General features: G+C 28.5%; 1 protein-coding gene across 6 annotated transcripts in view; it reads right to left on the bottom strand.

The window, feature by feature from the left end:
- The window catches only part of LOC103573372 (alpha-mannosidase 2), an 88,402-nt gene that overhangs the window by 52,472 nt on the left and 17,936 nt on the right, over positions 1-17,994 (bottom strand). For 4 of the 6 annotated variants that reach the window (XM_053739630.1, XM_053739636.1, XM_008552437.2 and 1 more), the window contains one exon: positions 263-950. The gene's annotated coding sequence lies outside the window, so the exon portion shown is untranslated. Of the gene's footprint in view, positions 1-262; positions 951-2,236; positions 2,263-2,321; positions 2,537-17,994 lie in introns of those variants that run through there. The other 2 variants (XM_008552438.2, XM_008552439.2) reach the window with 2 other exon arrangements.

The raw sequence follows: 17,994 nt of genomic DNA, 5'->3' as shown, positions 1-17,994 counted from the left end.
AATAAAAAATTATTTGCTCTCGAAAATTTTTTTTTTACGTGAATTTGAAGTCTGTTATTTTATTCAAATAAAAGTTAAAAAATAAAAATAATTTCGTCTATTCAAATCCATATATTTTCATTATTTTATTTTTTGTTATTTCGTTTTAGACGTTTTTAAAATTGTTTATTTAATGTAAAAATATGAGAGATATTTTCAGCAGACATTATTGAGAGTACAGGAGACATGTGTAATATAAAAATATATTTCAATGTAATCTTACCTCGAAATACACAATTCACATGTTGTTATCTGCGCCAGATTACTTGGTCAGTTCGCCAAGATTTCTAGTGCTCAAGAGACTGTAGATCTTCCCAACAAGAGGATATTGTGAAAAGATTGCTGAGAAAATCTCGTTCTGTAGTAAAGTACGTAGCTATATAACTTTATATATATATGTACATACAGAAAAGAATAGGAGGAAAATTGTAGAGCAGTGAAAAATGAAAAATTCGAGACTGTCCGATGGTTTTACGTAGACGACCAATTTCGTCTTGCACGGACGTCAGAAGCGACCGCGACGTGTCGTGGATACTTATCGCGATTCACTCTACGGCGACGTCTCTGCCTACTGAGTCCTTGGATGGCAACTAAAAAAATCCGAGTACTGGAGTAAGAAAAACGATGCATTCGTCTTTCCTGGAAAAGTTCCACTGAAAAGATGCCGACAGTGTAATGAGATTTTATTTTTTTTAATTTTATTTTCTTCACCACTTTCTTCCTTTTTCTTTTCACTTAAATTGCTCCAGTATTATCATTATTATTTTTATTTAAACAACTTTTTACGCCACTGGATTTACGAGAAAAGAATCGCTCGTTTTATCAAGATTTTCTTCTTATACTTTTTGCACACCCACTTGCCGGTTAATTGTATCAATAGTGTTATTAAATTTCACGGAAAAACTGAGTGTCTGTAACAAAAAAATATAATACATTGTTATATATAAGTTTATTAATTATCTCAGTAAATGGTAATTATATTGATAGAAAATTTATGATGGTTTTTATAATGAAAAGTCGGTAAAAAGTCTATTGTAAAACTATCAGAGCATAAATAGTAACAGAGAATAGTAACGTAAGGTAAAAGAGTGTGTGTTGGTCTGTAGAAAAAGAATAGTCTAGCGTAAAGAGTGGAAATTCCCAAAGAAAGTTGCACGTGCTTTGAAAAAACAGGGCTTTTAACTCGAGAAAATTTTTCAAACGGTTTTACGCTTGTTTCCCGGTGAAAAAAAAATTTTTTAGTTTGTATGCACTCCACGTTTGTAAACATCAACTATCGCACGGTAAGTCGTGCTTTGTATTTTTTATTTTTTTTCTGTATCTTTCATCGATGTACTTCATTATTTACATTTACCAAACACTCACAACAAGTGTTTTATTTTTTATAAATTAAATAAAATGCAGTGAGTTAAAAAATATGAAAAATTTAAACGAAATACAGGTTGTTTATTTTTTATCACGTTAATTTTAAATGTTTGCCAAAAAGATTTTAAATGTTACAAATAATAATTTTTTTATTTTTTCAAGTATTACTGTAAATATTTGTGGACGTTTTTTTAAATTTTTCAGTGTAAAAAAAATGGTTATCGAAGAAACATTTTTAATATAATTAATAAAAATTCAATCAAAATTGCTTTTATTGTTCATTTTAGTTAAGGATAAAATATTTATTTGTATACACGTGATAGTAAGAAATTTTTCTGAGTCAAGGTACACGCCCGTGACTTTCTTGACTTTAAAATCAGATATGAGTAAATGCTAAGTACTCTAAAAATAAAATTTTTAATTTTAAAATTCCTTTTTTTCTTTTTAATTCACATGATTTTAATTAATTAAAATAAATATTTAAAAAAAAATAATCCAAAGAACTTTATAAAATTAGTCCATGAGTTGAAATTAATTTAAAAAGTAATTTTAACATAAAATATACACGAATAAACTTTTTTAAAACAGTAATAAATAAATGAAATAAATTACACTGAAAATAATATAAAAAAAAAAAAAAGTTGTATGTTCTAGTTCGGATTCTCCCTAGAGTAACTGAGACATCCCCAAAGTCATGCAGAAAAGTCCCAATAGAGTAACAGCTCGTGTTCTCTTATACAACACTAGCTACAAAATAAACTCCAAAAAGTTGAGAGAGAGTCAACTCTTGGAAAAATTTCCCCAGAGAATGACATACCCATTCGTGTCTCACCTTCTGTCCTTCAGTCACTCTCCTATTTTTATCAATACAAGTAATAACATCACCTCTATTCACTAGCTACATACTTTGTCGTTACCTTATCACGTCGACTAGTCAACAAAATCCCACATCAATCATGCACTTTGTCATGTCAACCAAATAGAACACACCATTAATAATGTGAGATAAATGTATGCAACCAAGGACAACAAACACAAGTAAACTGAGTAAACTGAGTAAACTTTTGGACGCGTATACAAATTTATATTTATGGTAATTATTATATATTAGTAGATAAGACGGTTACGTTCGGGCAAGCCACAACGTACTACTGGTGAGTAGAATGCAATGGTTTTGACACGCCGTTCGCAATGATATCTACAAAGCGCATGTGCCGATAATCTCGTGGCGCAGACAAGTGCGACCGAGGGAGATAAAAAGAGAAAGACATATAGACACAGAGACACTGGGGGTTGAAATTTTGTTGAGTAGGGGTAGTATAGTAGTATAGTAGCAAAAAATGAGAAAAAAAACAAAAAAAAACGAAAATATGTATACATATATCTATATATATAATATAATAAATGTATATATGTATATATGGGGGAGTAGTAGAAGTAGACGATGACACGATGATACCAAGTGAAGAAAGTATGAGTCAGACATGTGTGAAAGTGAGTACGAGTGAGCACACGTGAGAGAGACAGCATTAATATGTGATAGGATATTTTCTATACCGTCATAGTGATGGTGCAGAAAAAGATAAAGGTTAAAGAAAATATAAGAAAAAAAAATAGACATATATGGTAAAAAAAAAATATTGATATGATGTATGCCATTGAATTTTTGATTTTCGGTGGCAGATGTCGATCAAACAAAAGTATCTTTTATAGAACATGGTTTATTATTGATTTATTCATAATGAATATTTTTACTTTTTTAAATATTAGTAAAATTACGTATTTAATTATTTAGTAATTAAATTTTTAAAAAATTTATTTGTTTAAAAAAAAAATTTTAAATAAAAAATTGATTGTCGATAAGTGGATGCCTATCAAATAACAGTGGAACAATATAATCACAATATTTAATTAATCTCAACATTAATCAAACTGCATTCATACCTAGAAATTGATTGATCATGTGAAATTTCGTATTTTACCTCTCTTCTGTATAATATAAATATAGATATAGAGATATGTTGTGTATGTATACATGTATAAGTTGATACAATATCTCTCCCCTATAGTAATTTGATTGCCTAGTAAATTCAACGACGAAACAGAATGGAATAACTCGATTTTGCGTAAAAAGCGAACGGCAAATGAGTTTGTTGAAAAACGCCTAAAGGTACACTTGTCTGTTCAGTCTATCAGCTAAAACTTTTTTCATCCAAACTATTTAGTTAATTCTTCATCATTTAATTGATTTTTTTACTTTTAATAAAATTTTCTACGCCAGTAATTAAATTTAAATATTTTATAACGCTGCTATAATTGTATAATATAATATATCTGAAATAAATCTATCAGAATGTTAACAACCAGAAGACGTATTACGAAAAATGAATATAAAGTGAATGATTGTTAAAGATTAATTTAAATAGGTCGGGAAGCGGTGTATTCTTCCCGTACCCGCGGTCTTTTGTTTCGCTCAGTTAAATTATAACTGAGGGGTTACTGAAGTCAAGAGCACCACGTTGTACTCGTGTACACTGTAAGTATGCAGGAAGTCCTCATTGTCTTTGTTACAGTGATTGTTACTGCCTCAACCTTTTTATCTTCCTTTCTCTCCCGCCTCGCTCTTAACTATCACTTGATTTACACCCGTCACTTAATCATTTTCTTTTATTGTATAATTTCGTTTTTTTTTTTCATCCACTTTCTAATAATTTAAGTTTATTTTACAGTCCTATTTGCCATTATTTTTTCTAATTGTCTATTACAATTATAAACCTTTTAAATTACACTGTAAAAAGAGCGGTGTTAAAAATGGACTCGATTCAACACCGTGCGGTATTTAAATGAAATAACTCTGAAGTAGGCGGTGTTAATTTGTGATACTGGTTAGCCGACGTCTAATAATTTTTTGATTTTTTTTTTTTTAAGCAATAAATTATTTTTAAAAAAATATTTAAAAAATTTGTATCTGAAGTTTTTTGTATTTTCTTCAAGTGCATATTTTTAGTTTTTGTTTTTTTGTAATTTATTTGTTGAAAAAAAATTAAAAAAATTACGAATTGTCTGCTAACTTTAGGATCATATTAAATTGGTGTAAAAAAAATTCCACGTATAGAAATTAGAATAAAAAAATGTTTTTTGATGTTGAAATTTAATACCGAAAATTAACACCTACACCGCCTGGACATTCCGGTTTTTTACAGTGTGTAAAAAACCAAAAATTCGATTAAATTTGAATGTAATAAATTTTGATAATTAAGATAATAAATAAAAATTTAAAAAAATAATAAAAATTAAATTTAAATGACAAATAAAATAAATGAACTAAATTCATAAATTTCTCATTACCATTATACTTATTATAATTATCATGCATTGTCCAGCAGAATAATATATATAGATACATATATAAACGATGAGCCTTTTCAACGGTTTTACGGTTCTCACTAGTCCATTCTATTCTATTCCGTACTCGCTTTTAACAGTACTCATACCCCCTTTTGATCCGCATGTCGACGTCCATTAACGTGCCAATTATCCACGTCCGACACACCTGCGCCAGTTCCTCTGTACTTAGTTATCTTTTTTAACTCCTTTATTCTTTTTATCCTTGTCTCTTTATCACGGTGTGAGGAAAAACAACGAGCAACCTAAGGTACATCAACTATCAGATAACTAAGATGACGGATCTCTCCTGTTATTTACTTTAAACTTTTTTAATATTCTTAAGGATTATTTAGTGGATGATAGCTCGTTTTTTATCCTTAAACTTTTACCTGTTAGCTTTATAATTACATCACCCGCGCATTTTGAATAATTAACAGTTTACAAAATTAAAAAAAATAAAAAATGCACAACCTTTTAATTGGATTTCTAATTCATTAAATAAATTACAGTTTTTATTATGCAAACTGTTAATTTTTTTTTACTCATGTAATTAAATTTTTCAATCGTCAGTAATTTGACATAAAATTTATATCAATACTTTACAATAATTTAATATAAAAAAAAAAGCGTAAGTCAATTAAGGTCGCAAACTGAGTTATACATTATTGATTGTAATTTTTAATATTTAACTTCATGTACATCACTCGACAGTTTATTAACTTTGATAGAGCAATTAATAATTATAGAAAAATTTTGTATAAAAAAAAATAAATTAATTTGCAACAAATATATAATTTATGTATTGACATAAAAAAAAAGTAGTGATAAAAAATAATAAAGAAATAAATTTGACTTATCGACCTAAGTGACCAGGTGATTTAAGTCCTAACATGAGTATACTAGCATCAGTAGTGTTTCTCGCAGTAGTAAGTATATATTTTAGTAGTGAGCTTGAATTTAAGACCAGAGTCCCTCGTATGTCTACTCGAAGATGGAGTTTTACTGCGCACCCGGGAAAACCTATGAACGTAAGCAACACGAGAACTACTACTCTTTGTTGTTGCTGTTGTTATTATTTTGATGATGAAAAAATGTAACATGGCTTCTCTGTATATAATACTTTGTAAAAGTACTCTTGCTAAATTACAAACTACGGCAAGTTCTTTTGAACATCAGGTAAATCAATTTATATTTTAATATTTTTTTTTCTTTTCAATATAATTATTAAAGTTATTAATATTGAAAAAGCGTTTAAATGTAAGATATAATTTAGTATATCATGTTTTATTAGTTAGACAAGCTATTTTTAAAATGTAAAATAAACATGTGACACACGACAAATAGCCTCCCTGATCGGCTGTTAAAGTTAAAACGCTGAATTTTTATTTTGTTGACTATCCATTATTATAACTTATAGGTATTATACCGCAGGGAGTTCACACTTCCATATATGTCTCATTTTTATTTGAATTTATTGCTAATATTTATCACAAAAAATACTATTTTTTAAGGCAATAAATAAATTTGTTAACAAGTTAATTTAATTTATCAATTTATTTTGTTTTTAGTAAAGAAAAAAAGTTGTATGTCTATAGAAAATGAATTATTGTGAAATAAAAAAAGTTTTTTAAAAATATATAAAATGTACTCAGACTACAGGGCAAATAGACTGCAAGTTTTCCTTTCAATTCTTAGGTTTAAGTGGTTGAAACTCAATTTTAAGATTGAAAAGCTCGAGAGGTAAAATAGTAAGAAGGGTAAAAAGAGAATCAAAACGATAAAGAAGAAGAGGAACAAGACGAAGAGGAAGAAGAATTTAATTAGGTCGACATATAACCCAGACGAGAGGTCATAAGGGCATTGGTCAGACAGTGATGTGGCATATACTTTACTATCTACTTCATCTTCGTCTTCAATTCGGTAGTCTCGGCTCACTCATTTGGGCGACGGTCTCATAAACCGAGATACAACTTGGCTGAACTACTTTACTGAGTTCATAGGGATGACGCACGACGTTTATTCCGCAGCAGCGAGCCAGAAGGAGGAGTGCGAGAAACATGGCAGACGGTCATTCATGCAGTCTACTCGACATCTAACGCGAAACTATCATTCTATCTTGTTACATCTCTTTCTCTTTATCTCCCCATCTTTATTCCTCATATGTAATTTACACATGTTAACAATATGCGTGTGTTTGCATCACGATACGCCGACAGTATTCAGCCAAAAAGTCATCACGTTCTACTTCCTTATATTATACCGTGTACACTTGTCTACGTACTTCTTGGTGCTGATTAACACTCAAGCCCCGAGGCACGTTCTCAGTCTAATTTTAACTTATCATCATTTATTGCGTTTATAATTACCTTAATTTGTTGTCTGGTTTATCTTCATACGAGCGTTATTATTTTTAGTCTATTTTCTCGTATAAATTATTATTAGTAAGAGTAATCTCCGGTTAACACGTGACTGCCCGAGTACAAAAATTGGATTTATTTAATTTTTTCAAACTATTACTTTAACTTCATCTTTTGAAAATTTTATTTTTGAGATTTATGATGCAAATGCTTTTTTATTTTTGAGATTCTTTTGCAAAACGTAGCCAGGTAATAAGACAAAAATTTCCCGGGTCAAAAAAAAATAAATTTGGTTTTTTTGACGTAAAATTAAAGTCAGCAAACCCGAATCCTAGTAAAATTTGACTTTTTTGACTTAAATGGATGCTACGTAAGTCAAGTTAACCAAAAGAAAGTCAAAATCAAACTATTTCTTCATCTATTTTTGACTTGCTTTTGGTTACTTTATCTCCGGAAAAAAGAACCTACTTTGTATTCATTTAAGTAAAGAAAAGTCAAATTTGATTTGGTTTTGACTTAGTTGACGTGAATTCAAATAAAAAAAGTCATGTTACATTTTTTTTTTATCTGAGTGTAAAAGGGAAAATTGAATTTTTTTTTACCTCCCCGAAATCCACTGAAAATAAATTAGTGACATTCTTTTATGATAAATAATATTTTGTACGTCATCTTGAATAAATTTGATGTCTGTAAATGCTAAGTAGTAAAGTGATGAACCGTCGGGTTATAAATTTCAGATTCTTTAATACGGCTGTCAAAAATTTTTTCTTATTTTCTTAATAATGTAAATTATTATTGTTATCAAAATTTTTTCGTTAAGAATCACGTACAAGTCTGTATAATTTTATGAAAAAACTATATGTAGCCATAGAAAAGATCAAATCTAACTCAATTGTCCTTGAGAAACCTTTTTATATAACTCCCTTTTTTCCCTTTCTACGCTTAGATTTAACGCAACTTAAATCCCTGCTGAAATCACACCCTCTTTTTCGGCAAACACTTCTTACTTTCAACGCACATCACTAAGTATAAATCATTTACCCTCATAAGAAAAAACAACATTTATTCAATCCACTGAACAAATATTATCTCAACATTTGAACTAAAAAATGCGATAAATAATATCTGAGTTTCAAAATTTGTTAATTAAAACAAGTTTTCTTATTAAGCTGAGTCTACAAGCAGTAATTTTAAGTTTACAAATGAACAAAAAAATAAATGCTACATCATTTATATACGAAATTCGGTGGAGGGGTTGGTACATAGTTAGGAAACAAGAGGATCTTGCAAGTGCAGCCACACGACATGTGTCGTAAGGTTGTTATGTGGAGAAACGTTTGCTGCACGTGTATATACGCGAATAAGTAGTGGGTTACGAACGCCAGCGTACTTACAACTATACCCCAAGAGTATAACCTTGTGGTTAGGCATCAGGAGTAACACAGTAACAGCCCAGTGTGTAAAGATCCACCGAGCTTGTACGTGATGTTGTTATTGTTATTACGTTGGGAGCTTTTGAATTGGTCACCGACCTTGCCTCTAATAACGGCTAAGGTTCATGTGTTGGTGATACTAGCTTCATGTTTATGCTATATAGTCAAATTCCTAGTTATATTAGCTAGTGTACTCCTACTAGGGTAGTTAACACCTGATTTATTTATGTAATTTGGCCTGGCTCGCTAGACTTTCTCAAAAGTTAGTTAATCGTTCTAAAGTACCTTCAAAGTAATCTTGGTTTTTGTTCGGTCAATTTTTACTTTTTTTTATTTTTCTTATTCTTCAAAAAAAAAAAAAAATACTCTTTGTGTTATATATTTTTTTAACGGGTCATGTTCTTAAAAATAAAACAGAAATGCACGGTAAAAAATTAATTAATTATTGGAAAATTGATTAAATAAATTAAAAAATAGATTTTGAGTTAAATATGAATTTATAATTGCACTGAGTGCTAAAGATTGTTCGACATTAAAAGAGATGGAAAAATTAATTATTGAAATTTTTGGTACCAAAAAAAATGGCGCAAAAAAAATTATTTATGGTTCTCATTACTTTAAATTCATCAATAATTAAATTTTTTTTATTATTTAAAGTTTTTGAAAGTAGGAAATCTATGAGATAAAGCTGGAATGAGTGACACTTTATTCAATTGTTTACTTGATTTTCTTTAAAATCTTTAAAAGTTATAAATATTTAAATATAATCTTTATAATATGTAGAACTATAAGAAATTCATTTCCAGCTAATAATTTATGAGATTCGACAAAAAAAATTTAATTTCGTGGCATTTATGAAAATAACACGGAAATTACAAATTCCATTAAAAATGTATCACATGTAAATATTTATATTTAATATAATCATTAATTAATAGAAAATACTGTTGGTTACATTATTGGAAGCATAAAATAAGAAAATATTTTTAAAAATTTATCTGCTCTTTAAAATTCAATTCAAACTTGACTATATCTACATATTTGGCAAAAGAAAAATATAAGAAAATGGTTATTTTAATTTTTAAAGTTTTCGTTTAAAATACGCCTGAAAATCAATCATACAAATTACAAAAGTATTCGTTTTGTTGTAAATATACAAACAAAATTAAAACTTTAATTTACTAGTTTTGAATTTCACTTGATATTTCATTTGCACAAATTGCAGTACGAGGGTATTTAAATGTTTGTATAAATTAATTACTTTGTTGGTTAATTTCGTAGGGTAAATATGTAAAATGTAAATTTAAATAAAATTGAAATGTTACTTTATGAAATAAATTACTGAAGTTAAATAAATATATGACATTGATATATTAATTGTTGATAATTTAAAATATTTGTATATTTACATGTATTTATTAATATATTCTCTGTATCTATGTATATATTTGTAATTAGTAATAAAGCTACAGTGTAAAGCTGACCTATTTGAAGCCGATACTAAATCAAATAAAAAAAAAAAATTTAATTTACAAGTTTTTCTTTTATTATTTATTTTTTCTTGTCGATAACTCATTTCAGCTCATTTCCTTTATATAATACTTGTCTTATTTTTTTTTTTACACTTCTGTTACCACGACGTTATAGGAAAGTAAAATTGACCCAGTTACTTGAGATGAAGTTCATGTAATAAATAATTTAAGTACCATTTACGTAATAATGAACTTATTTATTATTATTTCATAAAATCGAGCGATAGCTGTATCTAAAATAGCCTATATTGTTTTGAATAATTTATTGACGGTTTTAAAAGTACTAATTAACTGGTTAACTAAATTCTGTTGAGTACAATGCCGCAGAAAATCGTGAACTGACTCACTCTTTAAGAACAAATGGCTTTTGTTTGTTATAAATTTCAAAAAATATTTTATTTGACTCTTAAGATGAGAAACTCTCAAAAAACTAAAGATGAAAAATAGAAAAAAACAAAAAAGGATATGAAATTAGATGTTTGAATATCCCTGCGGATATTCAAGAGTAATTTCAACAAGGCAATATCTCTTGAGAAGAAAAAAAAAGGAAAACGAGTTACGAAAAATTTATCAAACGGAATATAAATGCTCGAATAAAATTAGTATAAAGTAATTTTTCTCAGGATTATTAAAATTATTATTTTTATGTTACCATTCATTTTGAAAAATTACGAAAATTTTTTAGATGAAATTTAAATGTAATCAACAATATATGTCATATAAATAACATATTAAGTAATGAATCATAACGATCAAAAATTTAATTCAGAATAAAATCAATTGAGATAATGGAATTTAATTGTTACTGTTAAGTTTCAAAAATTAAATTTTTTGATTAGATAACACTATTCTATTCTATTTTAATTTATAATTCAATACTCTTGTAAAGAACTAGAAGTATATATAAATATATAGATACTTCTGAGGCTTAAGCAGAGAACGTCTGTTACACAAACTTTAAAATGGATATATATATATATATATATATATATATATATGTATGAAAGTAAGGAGTATGATGAAGTTTTGATGCAGTCAGTGAATGCTGGTTGGTATTATACGTGATGTTAAAATGGCACCAGCAACCTCAAGGTATGTTCGTTAACTTTAAAGGGGTAAGTCCTTTGGAGAGAATTTCACTTTGGTGCAGTCCAAGCGCACTAGTTTTACTGTACCATACTGCCACAAAGGCTCTTGTTACTTGATCTTCCTATTCCGATTATACCAGCAGTTGTAGAACTGTATGTGTACAGAACTCTACACCACTTCCATTAGCATAAACCCTGACGCCCTAAACATTGTCACAACTATTTCCATAGAATCTTACTTAATGACTCTCTGTAACACTCTTCGTAAATATTTTTGTAGAAGTTTATCATATGTTTTTATTCAATTTGAATATTTATTACGACTTTTATAGTTGCCCTTTGAAAATTGTTTTAAGATTTACAATTTATGTCAAGGCATCATGAATATAGAATAAGTACGAGATCGTCATCAAAATTGAAATAGATTTTACAAGCAGACCACAAAAAAAAAAACAAAGAACGATTTAGTCATTTTTTTTAGTGAGGGAAAACTGAAAACGATTATATGAGATCTCAAAGTAACTGCCCTTAATCGGTCCTGTAAAAAACACTGTAAAAAATCGGAGTGAAATTAAATCCGAATCCACTCCGCATTCACTCCGCCACTCGGAGTTCCGCAGTTTAAAAAAAAATCACTCCGCATGCGGAGTGAATGGGGAGTTTTTTTTTGACGGAGTGATTGTGGAGTGACGCAGATTTTATTTCACTCCCAATTCACTCCGGCCCGGAGTTTAAATATTTAAATAAATTTATCTCAAGTTATATTAAACCGCTAAAGTGTGTGTGTGTTCGGGTGTGCAAATATATACATGTGTGCGAATATGTTGTTAAATAATTTTGCCGAAAAATTGTGCAATACATTAAACGATTTTTAAAAATGATAAAAGTAGTAATACACCGAAAAAAAGGATTTCTTAACGCAAAAAATTTCACTCACCTCAAGAAAATTTTTATTTGCTCCAAGAATTTCTATGTGTTATGAATTGAAAACAAAAATTTTTTGGGACGAGGAAATTTTTGGTAGTGATTCATAATACAAAAATTTCTTGTGCAAGAAATATTTTTTTTGCGTATAAAAACAGCGATAATGTATAAGGCATAGTATAATAGTTTTTGTTGTAACATGCCTGCTAATCCGGTAAATTTGCGTATACTTTAGTGATACCTCGTGCCACCCAGTAAATGCACCACCGAGAAATGCCATCACACATCCCCTGGCGTCCATACGCGGCCTACCGTTTCCTATAGCGTGACCAACAGTCGTAAATCAGTATCCGCGGTTGTCCGATACCTAATCCTCGTTACGTCGTAATGCCAACACCAGTTACGACAAACGTGACAATTTTGTGTATGGATGTGCGTGCATGTACGCGTATGAGTCAATCGAGATTACCATATAGATTACACTACCGTTTAAATAAATAAATTTGTTTACAATTATAATTAAATTATTTTTTACAAAACAATGCACTCTAATAAATTGCAAAATAAAATCTCAAGCTATTTTCACAGAAATCTATAATGGAATTATGGTATTAATTATTATAAACAGATCTATTTATTGACCTTAAACGGCGATCGTAAATTAATAGATAAAGTTACAGATAAGTTAACCTATGTTATTAAACGAAACCGTCGTTGATTAAACTTAATTTATGAATTTATCACTAAATTACTGTTATTTATGGGCTGATAAATAGCTCTGATTTAAGCTCACACAGATCCTCGTAATATATTGAAGATAATTATACATTATCGTCACAATTTCTGAGTTTACTAATTATGTGTTTTACGAAGAAATTTATTTTTAACACTGATGATTAGTTGAAATTATATATAAGATGTTAGAAAACTCATGGATCAAAAAAATAATTTTGAATATTATGAGAGTTATAATTTACTTATAAACTTTTTTTATTATGGGAGTTTTAGGAAAATATAATCGAATAACTTGATTTAAAAGTTATCACAAAATGTCAGGCGATCAAACTCTACACTAAACTTCATTACAAAACTGCCAAAACATCAAGAAAGTTATTTAACTGAATTACATAAAAAGTCTAGTTTTAAAAACTAAAAGGAATAGATAATTTGTCGTTTGTTAAATTTTGTTTCAATGATGAATTTTAATAAAAGTAATATATATAAGTTGCTTGTATGGTATTTCCGATCCAAGTTCCTTTTTTAAAATTTTGTTAATTCAAGATATCAGTGTTAAAATTCGTAAACACACTGAAAAATTAGACTTTTGAAAATTATGTATTATGAGAAGGGAAAAAATATCAGACGTTATCTAAGAAAATCTTTCATAAAAATTTTCTGAATACAGTGGAGTCTCTCTAACTTTGACTGAGACGAATCCAAAATTCCAGGAATCAAAATTGTAGAAGTACCCCTTCTTTTTACTAGAAAGCGTGGCTTAAAAAAAGTGTGAGTCAGTCGAAACGACCCACGGGTTTTAACATTTTAAAGGTTAGGTTTTTCCAAAATTAATATGTCAATTTTATTATTGTTAAACTTCTTAAATAGAAAATCAATTTTTCCAGTGAAACTCATTTTTCATCAAGTAATAAATTTTTTTTTTTTTTAAATGATTTTCGCAATATTAAAGCTTATTTAATTTAAATATTTATTTACGTACACGAATTTGGGGTTAGAATACTAAGTTTACGCGCAACGCCTATACGCAGAACCGCGCTTTGCCTTTGCGCATATACAGTTGAGTGATAAAGTGGGAGAACACTTCCCCTGCTGTCAGAGGAGAAATGAAGGGATTTTAAAGTTACAGAACGAAAAAGTTATAGAGACTCTACTGTACTTGTAGATGAATTTTGAAATTTACATGACATATTTTTAAAAAATTTTGAAAAGGGTCAGATGATTATAGCTGAAGAATACAAAACATAACCGAAACAATACTTTGTAATAACTGTTTATAAAAAAAAATATGAGTAGGAACACCATTTCGACAAGTTATTATAAGGCAACACCACTTACGTCGCAAATTGAATAATACATAATATATATAAATATGAGAGAGAGACCAGTAGAATGAGTACTAAAAAATTTTAATGGAAATGAGAATTTTTTCTTTTTAATGATCTTGAGACATTTCATACGCGAAGAAATTATTCTCTTTTGAAGTGATATGGTGTCATCGTAAACCTGGTCCATGTTGGCCACTTACAGAAATTTAAATAAATATAATGTAAAAGATTCTAATGATCATCGTAATTTTTGCAATATACTTATTTCGATTTCTGTCAGGTGGCCAATATGATCCGGTTTTACTATGACACCATAGAATTTCAAACGAGAATATTTTTTTTGTGTACTTCTACGAGTATTTTTCAGTTATATATATATATATATATGTTGAAAAGTGTTTGAATTCAATTTGAATAGTTTATTGTTTTGTTCTAAAATGTATAAAAAAAATTTCACTGCCATAACAGGTAAATGTTCTTACAAAGGCTTCGATATATATACAGGTTATTTTAAGAACGTTGTAAAAACTGCAGAACAGAAATAAAACAAAGTTTCTCCAACAGTACTATGTTTGGTAAACGTCACTTTTGCGTAAGGTTTACAACTTTACTAAAAGTATAAAATATTTTTTATCTTACGCATATAAGTCGTTTTATGTAAATTCAAATAAAAATAGTGTAATAAGAATATTATAATAATAAAATAAATGGTAAGGAACTAGAATAACTTGAATAGTTATAGAATTAATGATTGTTTAAATGTTATAAAAAGTATTATATCTATTATTTGAAAGTAAACTCACGGAGTTCTTTTATCTTTGCTAACCATAAAAAAAAAGTTTGTCAAACTAACAAAGCCAAAGTTTTGCGGGTTAAATTACTGTTGAATAATTTGTAACGCCTCAGAGATTTTAAATGGAAAATTTTGAGAAACGAAAAGTGTAAAAAGGCTCGAGCAGCACCAGCTTCACAAAGAAACTGACGTACTGATAGTATAATGAATCTAGGAGAAGACAAGTTAAAGGGACTAAAAAACATCAGAGATGTAAAATGTTAATTTAAAAAAATAATTATTTTTTTAATATAATTTCTAAATTACTGCCGGCAATATTTTATAGACAAACTGCTCTCATTTTTAGTTACTCGTCATTGGATTATTTTTAAAAAATAGAAGAAAAGAAGCAAAATTTTTTATAGAATAAATGTGCTAATAATTTTGGCATTGATGTTAAATTGTTAATTTATCTTTGTGTTAATTAGTTTTATTTTTTTTTTTTTTTGTGTTTATTTGTTGAATTAAAAACTGTCTGGATCAATGGCAAATTATCTGTACAAAAAACGAACTCTAATAAACGCAAATAAATTCGATTGGTCGTGAGAAATTTCTACAATGCATTAAAACGGATCTCTGGGAATGAAATTACACGCGGGATTCAATATCGAATTAATGATTCGTGACAAATTAACCAGAGTGCTATGGTATTCGAGATCACATTGAGCATGTGAGAATCCAAATGCACACAAAATTGTTCAATATTAAAAATATTTTATCCAAAAATAAAAAAGTTCATTTTACAAAATAATCGATTACGTTCCCAAGATTTAATTTCTAGCAGGAATAAAAAAAAGTCACTTCTCTATATAGTTATCAGTTTAAATTTAATAATCTGTTTCGCATGCTAGTATTATACTATATTTTATGGAATTACATCAGTTAAATGAGTTAATAATGGTAATTAGTAGAGTAGAAAAAAAAAAATTAGAGACACGTTATAACCAGAACAAAACACGCAGTAGGAAATGAACAATTGGTCACGGCAATTAGTAATCCGTTATAAGAATACGATAATAACCATAATAATGATTAGAGAATGATTTAGTGATTGAATCTCAGCACAGGTCAGAAAGCGTGGCATGAGAAAGAAACGATATACAATAATAACAAAAGACTTAAGCAAAAGAATAATAAAAAAGATAAATGAGAAACATAACAACAACGAAAGGTAGACTAAGTACATCACAATTTACAATATGAAGGTACATAAGCACTTCTCTGGTACACAGTGTACACTATCCTACATTCAACTTCATCTAGGCAGACAACATAACAAACACAACAGAAACTTTACGGGGTCGGCAATTTGTGAATTAATTTCCCTCAACTGTGCTCATCAGGCGAATTCTATTTCCCTTCGGATTATAACCAGCTCGACGACCCGAGGGTCCTAGAAAATCAGTGTTTAAGCAATGCCCACTATCATGTTTCTCGTTTCTATCTATCACGTAAACGCTAAACTATGAAAATAACCAGGGCGAGACTAAAACTATAACTTTACTAGTATTCTGTCCTATAATGATATCTCTTTATCTTTTATTACTTATCGTGAGTGTAGTTTCAACTGTAATATATAATATATACTCTCTTTATATTACTTTAAAGATAATATTAAAAATGCCGTAACAAAATTTTTTAATAAAAAAATTAGACATGAAAAGAGCCGTTCTTTCACCAATAAACTTGTCCATGTTCTATTAATCAAGAGCATAGAAATAAAAGTTTCAGTTATAACCTAAGTAGAATAAGTAATATAATACTAAAGTTATAGACACAATCGATAAATTTTGCTGCACGTATATCACAACCGTATATAGAACAGACTATAGACTAAAGACTATTATTATTTTATACAATATTGCAGTAGAGCCGACGTCATGTAGACGTTTAGACAAAATCTTCATATATTTTTATATGAAGATAAAGTAAAGATCCTTTTACATTAGTGTTTTTTTTTTAATTTCTCATTATATTTTTATATACTGAGACGAAATAACAGCAACTTTATAATCAGTATATAAATTATGTATTGAATGTGGGTAAGTATAGAATTTAATTTGAGAACAAAATGCTAATTAATAGACTATAGAATTTTTTGTTCAGTTCTAATTAAATTTATGTCGACTGTTAATTAATCTAAGTACTTTGAAAATACGTACGAAAAAATAATTTACGTTAAATTATCTATTTTATGTGGAAACTAATTTAACGAGATGACCTAATTTCGGTATTAGTGAATACTAACTTTACGAAAATATTGTAAGCTCATAAGCATATGGCTCACATTTAAATTAAATAATGACTACAGTCACAATTAGATTGAAAATCCTGAGAGTTTATGATACTGAATTAATATACGACAATACGGATTCAAATAATTACCGAGTTTCAAAAAAATATTCAAGTTTTTTAATAAAAAAATTTCCGTGCGATTTAAATTCTAAAAGTTTGTCGGATTTTTTTTCTTTCATAAAAAAACTTTTTGCAATAAAGTAATTTAGAAATTAAAAGTGAGCAAAAAACATTTATGATAAATATAAAATATGTAAAAATTATAACATAAAAATAATTTGAATTCTTTTTATTAGAAAACATTGCAATAGATCTAAGTCAGAAGCAATTTTTCATTGCAATCTCGTGCTAGAGAATGTACAAGACCGCATTTTCGCAGCCCTCGGATTATCATCAAAAAGAGGGAGAGAGAAGTTGGTGCAAATTAAACTCGAAATATTAATAGCCCGAGATTAAATCAAACTCTAGTGCAATCTTGTGCACAAGACATGTGGCTTTGGGTTAAATGTATCAGAGGTATATCAGCATTTGTCTGATAAATATACTGCATAATGGATGCAAGAGGGAATCGAAAACGGATGTAACGAAACCATAAATGAATTCCCGGGGCAATGGTTGAATTAAAGATGCTAAAATTTTGATAACTGTTGTTTATAGTCACTGTTATACATCTATTACT

Source organism: Microplitis demolitor, chromosome 1 (genome assembly GCF_026212275.2).
Source record: "Microplitis demolitor isolate Queensland-Clemson2020A chromosome 1, iyMicDemo2.1a, whole genome shotgun sequence".
In the NCBI taxonomy this organism is placed as follows: Eukaryota; Metazoa; Arthropoda; class Insecta; order Hymenoptera; family Braconidae; genus Microplitis; species Microplitis demolitor.
The sequence above is the reverse complement of the archived record's forward strand: the minus strand, read 5'-3'. Positions and strand labels throughout refer to the sequence as shown.